Genomic DNA, 14,253 nt, shown 5'->3' on the forward strand with positions numbered 1-14,253 from the left:
TGGCTGCCCAGTGCAGTTACACTGGTTGTGCACTGCACAATTTTAGGAGGTTCTATTGACATAGATCATCCAGAGCCCTGAATGGAGTTGAGCACAGCCTTTTTCCTGAAGACGTTTGACATGGAAAGGGCTTCATTATATGATGTCTTCATCGTGCAGAAATGACCTAAATGTGTCTGGAAGCTAGGTTTGTGGAAACACATTCTGTGTGTCCCCTTCGTGGGCCATAGCCTCGTCATGGCGAAAGGGCTTGCATAACTCAGTGAAGCTATGAAGTGACAGTCCCATCACTTCATGGCAAATAAAAGGGGGAAAAGTGGAAGCAGTGACAGATTTTATTTTCTTGAGCTCTCAAACCACTGTGGACAGTGACTGCAGCTATGAAGTGAAAAGATGCTTGCTCCTTGGAAGGAGAGCTATGACAAACCTAGACAGCATGTTGAAAAGCAGAGACATCACTTTGCCAACAAAAGTCTGTATAGTCAAAAATATGGTTTTTCCAATAGTCATGTACAGATGTGAGAGTTGGACCCTAAAGAAGGTTGAGTGCCGAAGAATGGATGCTTTCGAATTGTGGTGCTGGAGAAGACTCTTGAGAGACCCTTGGACAGCAAGGAGATCAAACCAGTCAATCCTAAAGGGAATCAATGCTGAATATTCACTGGAAGGATTGATACTGAAGCTCCAACACTGTGGCCATGTGTTGTGAAGAACCGACTTATTGGAAAAAAGACCCTGATGCTGGGAAAGACTGAAGAAAAAGGAGAAGGGGGTAGCAGAAGATGAGATGGCTAGACAGCATCACTGACTCAATGGACACGAATCTGAGCAAACTCCAGGAGATAGCAAAGGACAGGGAAGCCTGGTGTGCTGCAGTTTCATGGGGTTGCAAAGAGCTGGACGTGACTTGGTGACTGAACAACAAAAACAAATGCTTTGTGTAGATCAGGTGGGAGGTGACTGCTCAGCGGAGGGGAGTGGATGTCTAACAGGCATCTGTGAGCTCTTGGCTCTGGAATGACATTCCCTTCTGCTGAAGGAACCAGCGGAGGTGGGTATTATGTGGGTGTCACAGGAGATCCTGGCTCCGTTTAGGGGTGGCAGCATGACTTGCTAAGCAGAAACAGCAGTGAGGCAGAACTGCTTTTTTTTCTTCTTCTTCTTCTTAGTGTCTGCAATTCCATTTACACCTCTGTCAAAAACGAGGGTTGACAGGGACACGATGGCTTTGGAATAAGCCCCAGAGCTTCATAGAAAGGAAGTCAGCAAATATCAAGTTCTATTTCTGGCATCATCAATGACTTTCTATGTTGCTCTGTGTGATGGGCTGACTTGTGTTCCCCCTCTTGAAATCCATATGTTGAAGTCCCAACTCCCCAGGACCTGAGAAAGTGACTATATTTGGAGATAGTCTTTAAAGGAGTGAATCAGTTAAAATGAGGTCATTAGGGTGGGCCCAAATACATACGACTGGTGTCCTTATAAGAAGAGGAGATGAAGACACAGACATGTGCAGAAGCAAGGCCATATGAAGGCCAGGGAGAAGATGGTCACGCATAGGCTCATGAGAGAACCTCGGAAGGAACCAACCCTGTGGACACCATGATCCTGGACTTGCAGCCTCCAGAACTGGGAGGAAATAGATGAATGCTGTCGAAGCCACCCTATCTGTGACACTTTGTTATGGCAACCACAGGAAACTCTGGACAAGTCTTCCTTCTCTCTGTGTCCTGTTCTTGTGATGCTTAAAATTGGTAACTCCAGGTCACTGGTGCTTGCACATAGTACATATTGCACAGATGAACGCTGCTGACCACATGGTGCTTTTGTGCAGATTAATAAAAGATGCCTCTTCTTGCCAGATGCAGCCCTCCATGGGGGTGCTTGGCGTGGTGAGGGGAGTGTGGGTGAGATTTCAGTGCTCTGTCAACCCTAGGCTGGGTGTGCTTGCACTGGGTACAACATGCGTCTGCACACGGCAAGCCCGCCCATGCAAGAAGCTCTGGGTCCTCAGGATGCAGGGAAGGATGGAGGCTCTGGCTGCGGAAGCTGAGCATACAGCTCTTCTCAAGGGGAAAGGTTGAGATGACATCGTTTTCTCATCACTGCCCCCCTTTTTTTTTTAACAGCAAACTCAGTGGAAAACTTCTGCAAATGATGCATTAAACTTTTAAATTTACAAGATACTTTGCAAGTCTACTGTACCTTAATAACATAACACACCAAAAGGTTGGAAAGAGCTCCTTTAAAATATTTTTATGAATTCATGGCTCTGTACTCACTGTCTTCTCATTCTCAACCACAGAAACTTACAAACCCAGGAATTTACATATTCATATATAGAGAAATGCCACTTAGCTCTCTATATAAATACATTTTTATATCACTTTGAGGAAATTTGTAGGCCTGGCTACCTTGTCACAGTTTATTGAATATTTGGTTAGATGAAACTGGCTCTTCCTTGACAAATTTTTTCATTCTGAGCCAAAACCTCAGGAGAGGTCATAATTCTCTTTCCTTACATGGTTCTCTCAAGGAAGCTCAGGAGAGCTGGAGGAGTTGAGGAAATGGAGACAAGCGGACTGAATTTGGGCCTAGCATGGCCACTGGGGTCTGGCGCACAGAGCCAAGATGCCTGTACGGTATCTGCAGCACTGGTCCTGGGGCTTTCTTTAGAAATAGGAGGCCACACTGTGTGTGCTGGGGAAGCAACAACCCTGGGAGCAGCCTTCAGCCAATGATGAATGTGGATTCCTCTGTGAAAATCCCCCAGTTACTTTGTTGGGGGTGTGAAGATAAATCCGAGGCATGTGTTTTACAGCATTCCCCGGAGTTTCCTCATGGGATTAAGCTGTGGTCCCCCACTGCGGGAGCTGGCTTATTATTGCAGACATTTTGGCTGCCTTCCTCTCTCTGGATCATTTCCCATTTCCATAAAGCATTCCTGGTGCCCCCAGATAAGTTATTAGCACTTGAATCCTGTCTCAGGGTCTGCTTCTAGGGGAGCCTAAACCATATCCCCCTCCATACTATAAAAGACTCTGCTTCAGACTTTGGGTAAAGCCAGCTAATTGCTCAAAGAACTTGGCCAGAGGGGTTCCTGCTACTAGTCGCTGTCATAGCTACATGTAAGTTTCACCTCCTGAAGCACATCCAGTATGTTTTGCAACAATCCTGTGGAGGAGATATTTTCATTCCACATACAAATTCTTGAGGTAGGAAGAGGTCATAATTCCAGGTCAAGTCCAGATGGAAAGGGAATTGGAAGCTATTGCATGTCTATTACATTCTAGACTCTTTAAATACTTTTTACAAATGTTTAATTTCAAGTGAACAGAAAAGTCTCAAAGATAAAACATTCTCTTAAGTTTACTACCTCATTTTCTTCTTGCAAAGCCATGATATAGATTGATACAGAAGTATCAGTGTGCGTATATGCATGGGTTGGTGCACATACATATATTTCCTAGCTCTGATAAGAGGGCCTGTAAACAATGACACTTCAGTGACAGTAAGCACAGGTAATGCTCAGATCTTGGTCTCTAAACACTTCTCCCCATTAAAAGGAACTAGGGGTCCTAGAAGAAGTGGTTGATTCCAGAAGTGAGGAATGGAAAATACAACACGAGCTTAGAACATTTGGAGACTTGTTGAAAGAAGACAGGAGCCAACCTGATGAAGATCCCAGTGGCTAAAGCTGGAACAATTTGAGCAATGAAAAATAATGCTGGTATTTTAATTGAAAGAAAAACAACAACTGTATAATATGGATATAATTATCCCCAGTTTATAAATTTTATAGGCACTGGAAAAGTAGAGATTCAAATTCAGGTTCATGTAACACCACAACTCCATTCTCCACACCTTCCCCACTGTGGCAAGGCAAACAGAATTTCTCATTGCACTCACTCCTGCTTTGAGTTGAACAACACTAACTTTCACCCAAATGAGAGTATGTTCTACTTTCTTTCTCCATCTTCCCACCTTTCCATCAAAACTTGAAGTCCTACAGACCTCACACCAACTTTCTCCCTGAGTCAGTTTTGGTTTTTCTGTTAGCTTAAATCAGAGGTCACCTGGCGTAAGCATTAACAACAACCTCCCTTTTCAAAAGTCCACTGATGCTTCAGGTGGTTTAGAGCAACTCTTGCTTTCCAGTCCACAACTCAGATAAAGTCTCAGGTCCTTCCTGGGGAATTCTGGGGCATGGGAGGGAGTTAAAATAAGAACAAGAGAGGGCAAAGGGGTGGGCACTTGACATTCCATTCTTAATTACCCCTCTGTGCTTTGATGCCTTCCTTGATAGCATGGGTTCCAGATTCGTCATTTGTTCACATTTCCTGGGGGGCAGAGGAGAGAGCCGAGCACTCCACACTGCTATAAAAATAATGAAGGTGATAAATGGCCTGTAACAGCAAGGAAGAGAAGAAAAGGCATTTCTTTGCCTCTTTGCCTTGGCTGTAGATAAATTGCATCTGTCGTGGCTAGGGCTGTGGAGCCTTAACTGTGATGTAGTTGGGGTGGCTATCTGCCAGAGCCTCCCTCCCTCTATAGCAAGGAAACTGACCCAGCTGGCTAATTTTAAAAGGAAAGAAAAAGGAAGTAGGGAGATCAGTGTGTCTATCAGTTAAAAGCTCTGACTCTCCAGGTTCTCAGGACCTACACCTCCACATGGGAGCAACTTCCTTCTTGAGAGCAGAACCCACCTGTGTGCTCACAGAGCATCTGTCCATCATTGCACTCATGGCTGACTGTTCAGATGGGTTGAATGCAGATGGGTCCAGAGGCAGAGGCATGGATGAAATGACCTCTGACAGGCTCGTAACTACTTCAAGTTTTTAAAAAAGGAATTCTATTTATTTATTTAACTTATGGCTGCACTAGGTCTTCGTGGTTGCTCCTGGGCTCTCGTTGCTGTGCACAGGCTTTCTCTAGCTGCGGGCAGTGAGGGCGGCTCTCCAGTTTCAGTGCGCGTGCTTCCCGTTGCAGTGGCTTCTGCTGTTGCAGAGCACGGGCTCTAGAGCCAGTGGGCTCAATAGCTGTGGCTTATGGTTTAGTTGCCCTGCATGTGGGATCTTCTTGGACCAGGGATTGAACTCATACAAAAAATTGCATATATTTAATGTAACAAGTCTATTTCTGCTTTATTGACTATACCAAAGCCTTTGTGTGGATCACAATAAACTGTGGAAAATTCTGAAAGAGATGAGAATACCAGACCACCTGACCTGCCTCTTGAGAAACCTGTATGCAGGTCAGGAAGCAACAGTTAGAACTGGACATGGAACAACAGACTAGTTCCAAACAGGAGAAGGAGTACGTCAAGGCTGTATATTGTCACCCTGCTTATTTAACTTCTATGCAGAGTACATCATGAGAAACGCTGGGCTGGAAGAATCACAAGCTGGAATCAAGATTGCCAGGAGAAATATCAATACCCTCAAATATGCAGATGACACCACCCTTATGGCAGAAAGTGAAGAGGAACTAAAAAGCCTCTTGATGAAAGTGAAAGTGGAGAGTGAAAAAGTTGGCTTAAAGCTCAACATTCAGAAAACGAAGATCATGGCATCTGGTCCCATCACTTCATGGGAAATAGATGGGGAAACAGGGGAAACAGTGTCAGACTTTATTTTTTTGGGCTCCAAAATCACTGCAGATGGTGACTGCAGCCATGAAATTAAAAGACGCTTACTCCTTGGAAGAAAAGTTATGACCAACCTAGATAGCATGTTGAAAAGCAGAGATATTACTTTGCCAACCAAGGTCTGTCTAGTCAAGGCTATGGTTTTTCCAGTAGTCATGTATGGATGTGAGAGTTGGACTGTGAAGAAAGCTGAGCGCCAAAGAATTGATGCTTTTGAACTGTGGTGTTGGAGAAGACTCTTGAGAGTCCCTTGGACTGCAAGGAGATCCAACCAGTCCATTCTGAAGGAGATCAGCCCTGGGATTTCTTTGGAAGGAATGATGCTAAAGCTGAAGCTCCAGTACTTTGGACACCTCATGGAAAGAGTTGACTCATTGGAAAAGACTCTGATGCTGGGAGGGACTGGGGGCAGGAGGAGAAGGGGACGACAGAGGATGAGATGGCTGGATGGCATCACGGACTTGATGGACGTGAGTCTGAGTGAACTCCGGGAGTTGGTGATGGACGGGGAGGCCTGGCGTGCTGTGATTCATGGGGTCGCAAAGAGTCGGACACGACTGAGCGACTGAACTAACTAACATGACTTGATAAATTTGGACATATGCCTATACCTATGATACCAAAATCACAATCAAATCTCACCCATTACCTCCGAAAGCTTCTTTGTGCCCCTTTGCTTTTTTTGTGATAAGAACAGTTAACATACGATCTAACCTTTTTACTTTGTAAATAAACAATACCATATTGTTAGCTACGGGTTCTACATTATACAGCAGACCTCTACAAATTCTTCGTCTTCTCTAACTGAAACACTGTACTCAATGAGCAACTTCCCATTTTTCCCTCCTCCCCTCCCCACTCTGTCAACCACCAATCTATTTTCTGCTTCTGTAAGTTTGGCTACTTTAAGTTCCCCATGCATGTGAAACTGGCTTATAATAGTTCCTTTCTGTGATTTATTTATTCCACTTAGCATAGTGTCTGCAAGGTCCATTTATGTTATCACAAGTGGTACCATTTGCCTTTTTTTTTTAAAGGTTAAGTAATATTCCACTGGATGTATCTTTTCTTTAGCTCTTTGTCTGGTGATGGACACTGGGTTGTTTCCACACCTTGGTTACTGTGTAGAAAGCTGCATTGAACACAAGAGTGCAAAGAAATCACTCAAATGAACTAAAAGTGAAGTCGCTCAGTCGTGTCCAACTCTTTGCGACCCCGTGGACTGTAGCCCTCCAGGTTCCTCCGTCCATGGGATTTTCCAGGCAAGAGTACTGGAGTGGTTGCCATTTCCTTCTCCAGGGGATCTTCCTGACCCAGGGATCGAACCCAGGTCTCCCGCTTTGGAGGCAGACGCTTTAACCTCTGAGCCACCAGGGAAGCCCTCAAATGAACTACAGGTACATGAAAAGGTGCTGAACATCGGTAATCATCAGAGAAATGTAACTGAAAACCACAATGAGATATCACTCACACATGTTAGGATCACTATTATTTAAAAAATCAAAATATAACAAGTGTTGGCAAGGCTGTGGAGAAATTGGAACACTTGTACACTGTTGGTGGGCATGCAAAATGGTACAGCAGCTATGAAAAGAGTATGGAGGTTTCTTCCAACTAAAAATAGAACTACCCTATGATCCAGCAATCTCAGTTCTTAGTACATATCCAAAAGGACTGCAGTCAGAATCTTGGTTTTTGATTTCTGGCTCCAAATCAGTCTGTGATAAAGCTCTGCTGTGTCAGATTGTAAAGGCAGTGGTCATGTCAGCTGCTTCTGCTGGTCATGATTTTAGTTAGGTCAAAGCCTGGGAGTGGCTCTAGCCTCCTCCCTCTTTACTATTCCCTATGTCCAACAGGATCCCTATCTGGATGCTTCTCTCTCTTTAACAACTCCTGCCTGCGCCTCTTCTTTCCTCCCAGGGCTCCTGCCTTAGGGCAGCCGCCTCCTCCCTGCCCTAAGCTAATGCAAGGGCTTCCTGGTAGTCCCTGTGCCTCTATTCTCATCCTTTTCAATGCGTCCTCTAGACTGCGGCAACAGTGAGCACGCATCTCGGTACAAATCTCCTCCAGTTAAAACCTTTCCATAGCCGCCCGTGTCATGAAGATAAAACCCCCATTCTGCCACATAGCATTCACAGTCTTGCATGATCTGGCCCCTACTTATCTCTCCAGGCTGGTCTCTCCCTGGTTGCTTTGCAACCAGGAAACTCCCAACCCTCCTTACGAGTCCTTAAATATGATTTAGTTTTTCTCACCTACAATGAGATGCTCAAACATGCTTCCATTTTCTTCTCTTGAGTCAATCCTACTTGTTGTCAGTGCCTCCGCTTCAGCATCACCTCCTCTGGGAAGCCCTCCTGAAGTTAGATTAAGAAGACTTCCTCTGCCATCACATGGAAACCTCTTTCTGTTACCCATCTCGCAGTCTCACCAGATTCCTTGATAATAAGGGTCATGTTACCTACCAGACACTGTTTTAGCACAGGAGCTGAATAGTCCAATCTTCACACCCACCCACTGTTTAGCACTTTCATTTTACAGATGATGATGCTGAGGCGCAGAACAGGTAAGCAACTTTACCAAGATTATAGGCAACAAAGCCAGGCTTTAAGCTAGCCCATGGTTTTGACCATTAGGCTGTACCATATATATTTAAGTGAATAGCAGAGAGTCTTCCTTTCTGGCAATTTTGCAGTTTTCCTTTGAGCAACTGGGCTGAGCCCCTGTGGCTGTAATCAGAATTTTGTGAGTTGCACCTGGACTGGGAGGACAAAGGGAGGGAGGGACCAGTTACGCCTTGACAGCAGGCTGCCTGTTTTTGTAAATAAAGTTTTATTAGGACACAGCCACACCCCTTCATTTACATATTGTCTTTAGCAGCTCTGGTTCTACAATGGCAGAACTTGTGAGCTGTTGTGAGAAACCTCATGGCTTGCAAACCCTAAAATATTGCTAGTACCATCAGGCTCTTTAAGAAAAGGCTGGCAGACCCCCATCAGAGAAGCCCATACAGCTATTAAGTGGCAGAGCTGGCTAGGAGATGAAAACCTTTTAGACTCCAAAGCTTGTGCTTGGACATTTCCAAGGCATGTCCCCTGCAATCAAGTGCTGGGATAGATAACCACAGAGGCAACCTGCACTGAGAGGCAAGGGCCCAGGAGGAGAGCCGTCAGCAGCATCGCACCTTCTTCATTCCCCCCTTCTCTGTGTTTTCTCCTCCCTGCCTGGTGTCTTGTCTTAGCTGAGGATGTGGGCTATAGAGCTCATGGCTTCAGCATCAGAATTTCCATCGCCTTCTCAAGCTCCTTCTGCAAGAACCAGTCTGCCGCCTTTTGCCTGGTGCCAGCTCGCTCCCTCTAGGCAGGTGCCAAGAATGAAAGCTCACATTTCCTCCATCCGGCTTCCTGGTTTCCTCTCCCAGGGGCCCATCACTCCAGACTGGTCTCAGTGCCACAGATGGAGTTGGTTATAGAAGTGCATCACTAAATGGAATTGGGGAAAAATTAAATCCCCATCATGGAGCAGAGCAGAGCAGAGCAGTATCTGTGTGTGTTTATGTGTGTGTAGACGGGGTGCTGGAGGATGGGACTGAGAAGTAGGCTTTTCAGAGAGAGAGAGAGGACAAAGGCCCCGGGGAGGGAGGGTTTCATGGGGCTGTCAGCAGCAAGAAGGGTGATTTAAAATCAATTTCCTGGCCAAGAAGAATCACTCTTGCCAGGGTGAAATACAATGTGAAACAGGAAAGAAAGGCAAGCTCGGGCCCTGCCATGATGTGCCTCAGGCCCTCCTGCTTATGAAGCAAATAAATAACCTTCTCCACAGGCCGCCAGGCCAGCTCCGTTATCAGAGCTGGGACAGATGCTAGGCATGACCAGCTCTAGTTGCCAGGCTGGGACATCAGACTCAAGAGGGACAAGTGGCCCCCGAGGGCTGCCCTGGCTCTGTATGTGAATGACTTTAGCTTCAAGCATCTTGGGTACCAGACTCATTGTGAACTTGCCCTTTGGTCTCTAGTCATGAGATGAGAATTCTTCTGGTAGAAAATGACAGAAACCCAATTTGATTTAGTCTAGAATCCAATGGGCTGTATTGACTCGAGTTATCACACGTCAGGCCAAGCAAACGGGCAGAGTCGAGTGTCAGGCACTCATACGCTGCAGGACAAGACTGTTTCTCTCAGTGCCACCTGAATTCTCCCACGTGGGCTTTCTCCACCAGGGACCACCTCAGGGACCGTTGGCCACTTTCGGACTCACAAACCCAGGTTGCAACACTGAGAGGAAAAGCCTCTATTCCCTTGGTTCTAACTTGAGAAACCCCAGAGGAGGGCTCTGATTGGCTGAGCAGAGACTCTGGGCTCAAAAAGAGGGTACGTGGTTCCCAGAAGAAAGAAGAGTCTGAACACATAAACTGTGATGTGTGCCACAGTGTCTGAGCTCTTGCCTTAGTCCCTGGCTCTGCTCCCAGCAACCATGTGCTGCCCTTGGAGTTTGGAGGTGTTGTCTACACCCCTTACCTCTGTGTCTTTACTCCTCATTTTTCTCCTCTGCACCTTGCAGTCCCACTCTAGTCCTTCCACATCATGGAAAATCTCCCTTGAAGGTTATGATGAGATAATCATTAGCCGAAGTCCACAATCTCATCCCATTCTCTTGACTTCCCTGCAGGATCTATGTGGTTATTTGCCACCTGCAAATTTAGGGCATTCTCCCATCTTGTATCTGAGAAAGTGTACTCTCCACCCACCTTCTGACTGCTCCCTTTCAGTTCTTTCTCCAACCCTTCTTCGTAAGCCAATCCCATAATGAGGAGTTTTCTCCAAGAACTGCTCTTTTATTTTCTTCATCTCATCAGTCTCCTTTGAAAATTTCAATTAGTCTCAGAGGAACATTAACACAAGCCCAGTGAATAGAGAAAGGAAGGTGATATTCCTGTAGACCCCTGGAGGAGGGCATGGCAACCCACTCCAGCGTTCTTGCCCGGAGAATCCTGAGTGGAGGAGCCTGGCGGGCTACAGTCCACAGGGTCACAAAGAGTCGGACACGACTGAGCGACTGAGCATGCGTGCACAGAAATATTTAACCTGCACAGATGAAACACATTAGGACTCAAGAGGGCTCTTCAAGAAAGCTGTCCATTTCATCATTGGGTGGGAGAGCAAGCCAGAGCAAGCCCAGACGGGACAGTTTGACTGATTTCATCTCTGAGCACCCAGGGCTAGCCCAGGTTTTAGCACTGGGCTTGGGACTTCCCTGGTGGCTCAGACGATAAAGCATCTGCCTACAATGTGGGAGATCTGGGTTCAATCCCTGGGTTGGGAAGATCTCCTGGAGAAGGAAATGGTAACCCACTCCAGTATTCTTGCCTGGAAAATCCCATGGATGGAGGAACCTGGTAGGCTGCAGTCCATGGGATCGCAAAGAGTTGGACACGACTGAGCGACTTCACTTTCATTCTTTCTTAGGACCTTAAGTAGGTGAGTAGGAGGTTCTGTGTGAGGGACATCTTCCCATCCTGCAGACATGAGAGAGGAGACTGGGCAGCCGTGAATCGGGACACACTGGTGGGGTGTTAGGCTGGAGTGGGGGTGTGGGGGAGTTCCTTCCAATTTCTAAATCACTGTGGCTCTTGGGCTCAGAAATGAGATTTTGAAAGAGGCTTGGGTCCTCTTGTGCCAAAGGGTAAAGTCAGTGAGTCCTTCTTCCTCCTCCAGTTCACCTGGCTTCATTCTATGGCCCTGGAGAGAGGCAAGTGCTTAATCCCTTCCTCCAGCAAACCTCAGGGGGCCTTCCTCCTCTGTTTATTCCAGTTTTCAAGTAGTACTTCTTCAGGGCCTGCTATAGGGCAGGCAGTGTTCCAGGTGTAGAGACAGGCGGATGGACTACTGTGCCTACTACTGGCAACTAAAGTATCAGTGGCTCAGTCGTGTCCCATTCTTTGTGACCCCACGGACTGTAGCCCACCAGGCTCCTCTATCTGTGGAATTCTCCAGGCAGGAATACTGGAGTGGGTAGCCATTCCCTTCTCCAGGGGATCTTCCCAACCCAGGGATCAAACCCAGGTCCCCTGCATTGCAGGCAAGATTCTTTATAGTCTGAGTCATTTGGGACGTCCAACAACACTTAATAGTGCCTATGACATGCCAAGAACATCAAGTCGAAACCAATCAAACAAGGTCTCTGCTCTTATGGAGCTTAAACTCTAGCAGAAGAGACAGGCAGCAGCAGCAAGTCAAGATATTGTTATGAGGATAAAGGCTATGATGAGAACATTGGGTAATGGGAGGAGCTGGATTGGGGGTTAGAGGATACAGAGGGCGAGTCATTAGGAACTCTCTCCAGGGAAGTCACCCCCTGCCTGGAGATGGTCTCTGCCTCTCCAGCCCCCACTCCCAGCCTGACAGCTGCTCTTCTCACCTCCAGCAGCTGGAAGAACTCATCCTGCTTTAGGAAGGGACCAGACTTGCCACGCTGCTGCTGCAGATGCTGCTCAGTCGCTTCAGTCGTGTCCGACTCTGTGCGACCCCAGAGACGGCGGCCCACCAGGCTCCCCCGTCCCTGGGATTCTCCAGGCGGGAACCCTGGAGGACAATAAATAGGAAATTAGTTGAAAACATCTGTACACACAGAAAATGCACAAAGACATAATATCCAGAGAGCAAGATGGTTTTTATTTGACTTTTTTTTTTTTTTTGGTACCAGAAGGAGGTTTACCTAGACCTGTGTATATTGGTTGGGGGAGGGGACTGAGGAAACACTGCAAGCTCATCCTAGTTCTTCCCAATTTGTTACCCTTCCCACTCACCTACTGAGGGTCTCTTCTGAGCTCAGAGGGACTCTCTTTGGAGGAGAATCTTGCACATTGCAATGGGTGCAGAGGGGATGTGGGAGATGGCACCCAGAGAATTATTGGCATCATCTTTCCACATTTAAAATTCGAGTTTATGGGCTTTGTCTCTTTAGCCCGCGGTTTTCTCGTTGTGGAGCTTACATTTTTATTGGTGGGAATAAAAGTCAGTGGCAGCTGATGTGGCCCTCTGGAGTTGGAGGCAATAACCATTGTGGGCAATGCAGCCTGGAAAATAATCATAATAATAAGCAGCAAAAAGAGAGACAGCTCTTTGAAGGTGGTTGATGAATGGCTATCGACTTACTAACACCTCTCCACCCTCCTCACCACCATCACCAACACCCAGCTTCTTGCAACCCTGCAAGAATCTAAATAGAAAATGCAGCACTTGGAGAGATGGGCACAAAGGAAGGAAGCTGAGGACGTTTGTCCCAGGGGTCTCGCAACTGGAAGGTTAAAGGCTGCTGGGATGTGCGGGAGTCCCTGGAACGGGGAGGGAAGGGAAATGAGGTTTTCAGAGCCATCTGATGTGTAGTCGGGTGAGTGGTTTATGTGTAAACCACATGTAAAGCATCTAATATGGAGCCTGGAACATATAGACTGTTAATAAATAATAGTTCCACATCCACCCATCCCAAGGCTGAAGATGGAACTAGTGATGTTTTTTCAAGAGAGGAAGGAGAAATCTAAGGAGAAGCCCTTGGGTTAGATCTGGCCACTTGAACATGCCAACTAAGAATAATTTGAAAGTGCCACCAGAGGCTGAGGGGGGTCCCTCCTTTCAAGCATCTTCTCCTCCAATAGATTTTGGGTTTTCACCGTCAGTGTCCCTTTTGTTCGCCTTGTTATATTTTTTCTCCTGTGTTCTACATCCTCTGCCCTGCTGTATGTGGGGTCTTATTCCCTATGATATGACTGGACATGCCATTTCTTATTTTTTTTTCTAATCTATACAACCACCCTGGGAGGCAGGCATTGAGGTTTTCATCTTACAGAGGAGAGAACTTGAGTTCTGAAAGGTTGAGTGATTTTTGTTGTGAGTCAGGGAGCAAGGGGTCTGGAATCCAGGCTGGTCAGACCCCAGAGCCCATGTTCTTTTTATGATATTAGGTTGCCTAGACCTGAGTTCAAATGGGCCTTCAATTAATAGGTGAGCTAGCTCACCTGTCCCAGTACGATTCTGGGCACCCTTTCCACCAAGTGCCCAGACTCTGGGAGCCCATTGTTGGGAAAACTCCGTAGAGAGTGTTTGGTGGACTCTGCCCATCTGCCTCCTATGTTGACTCTGCTTGAATGTTTGCAAAGATGGGGAACTCACTCCTCCCAGCGGGCAGCATGCTGTAGCGTGACACTTCTCAAAGTATTGAACGTGCAACTTTGTATGGCAGCTTCAGCATCACCTGGGGATCTGTTAGACGTGCCAATTCTCAGGCACCACCCCATCAGAGACTTTGGGGGCAGGCCCCAAAACCATGCCTTTTGAGGGATTCTGATGATACTCAAGTTTGAAGCCCACTAGCTTAGTGGACTTGAGATCAGAGAGATCTGGGCTACCACCCTGGTGACTTTGGGCAAGGTGGCTGGAAGGACTTTGTCTTAATTGCTCAGATTTCCTGAGTATTGTGGTAAACTGAATAATGCCCCCTTAATCATCAAAGATGTCCAGTTGCCAATCCGCAGAATCTGTGAATATGCTACCTTATTACAGCAAAAGGGATTTGGTAGATGTGAATAATTTAAGGATCTTGAGTGGGGAG

The sequence above is a fragment of the Oryx dammah genome, unplaced genomic scaffold, assembly GCF_014754425.2.
Source record: "Oryx dammah isolate SB20612 unplaced genomic scaffold, SCBI_Odam_1.1 HiC_scaffold_28, whole genome shotgun sequence".
NCBI classification, from domain to species: Eukaryota; Metazoa; Chordata; class Mammalia; order Artiodactyla; family Bovidae; genus Oryx; species Oryx dammah.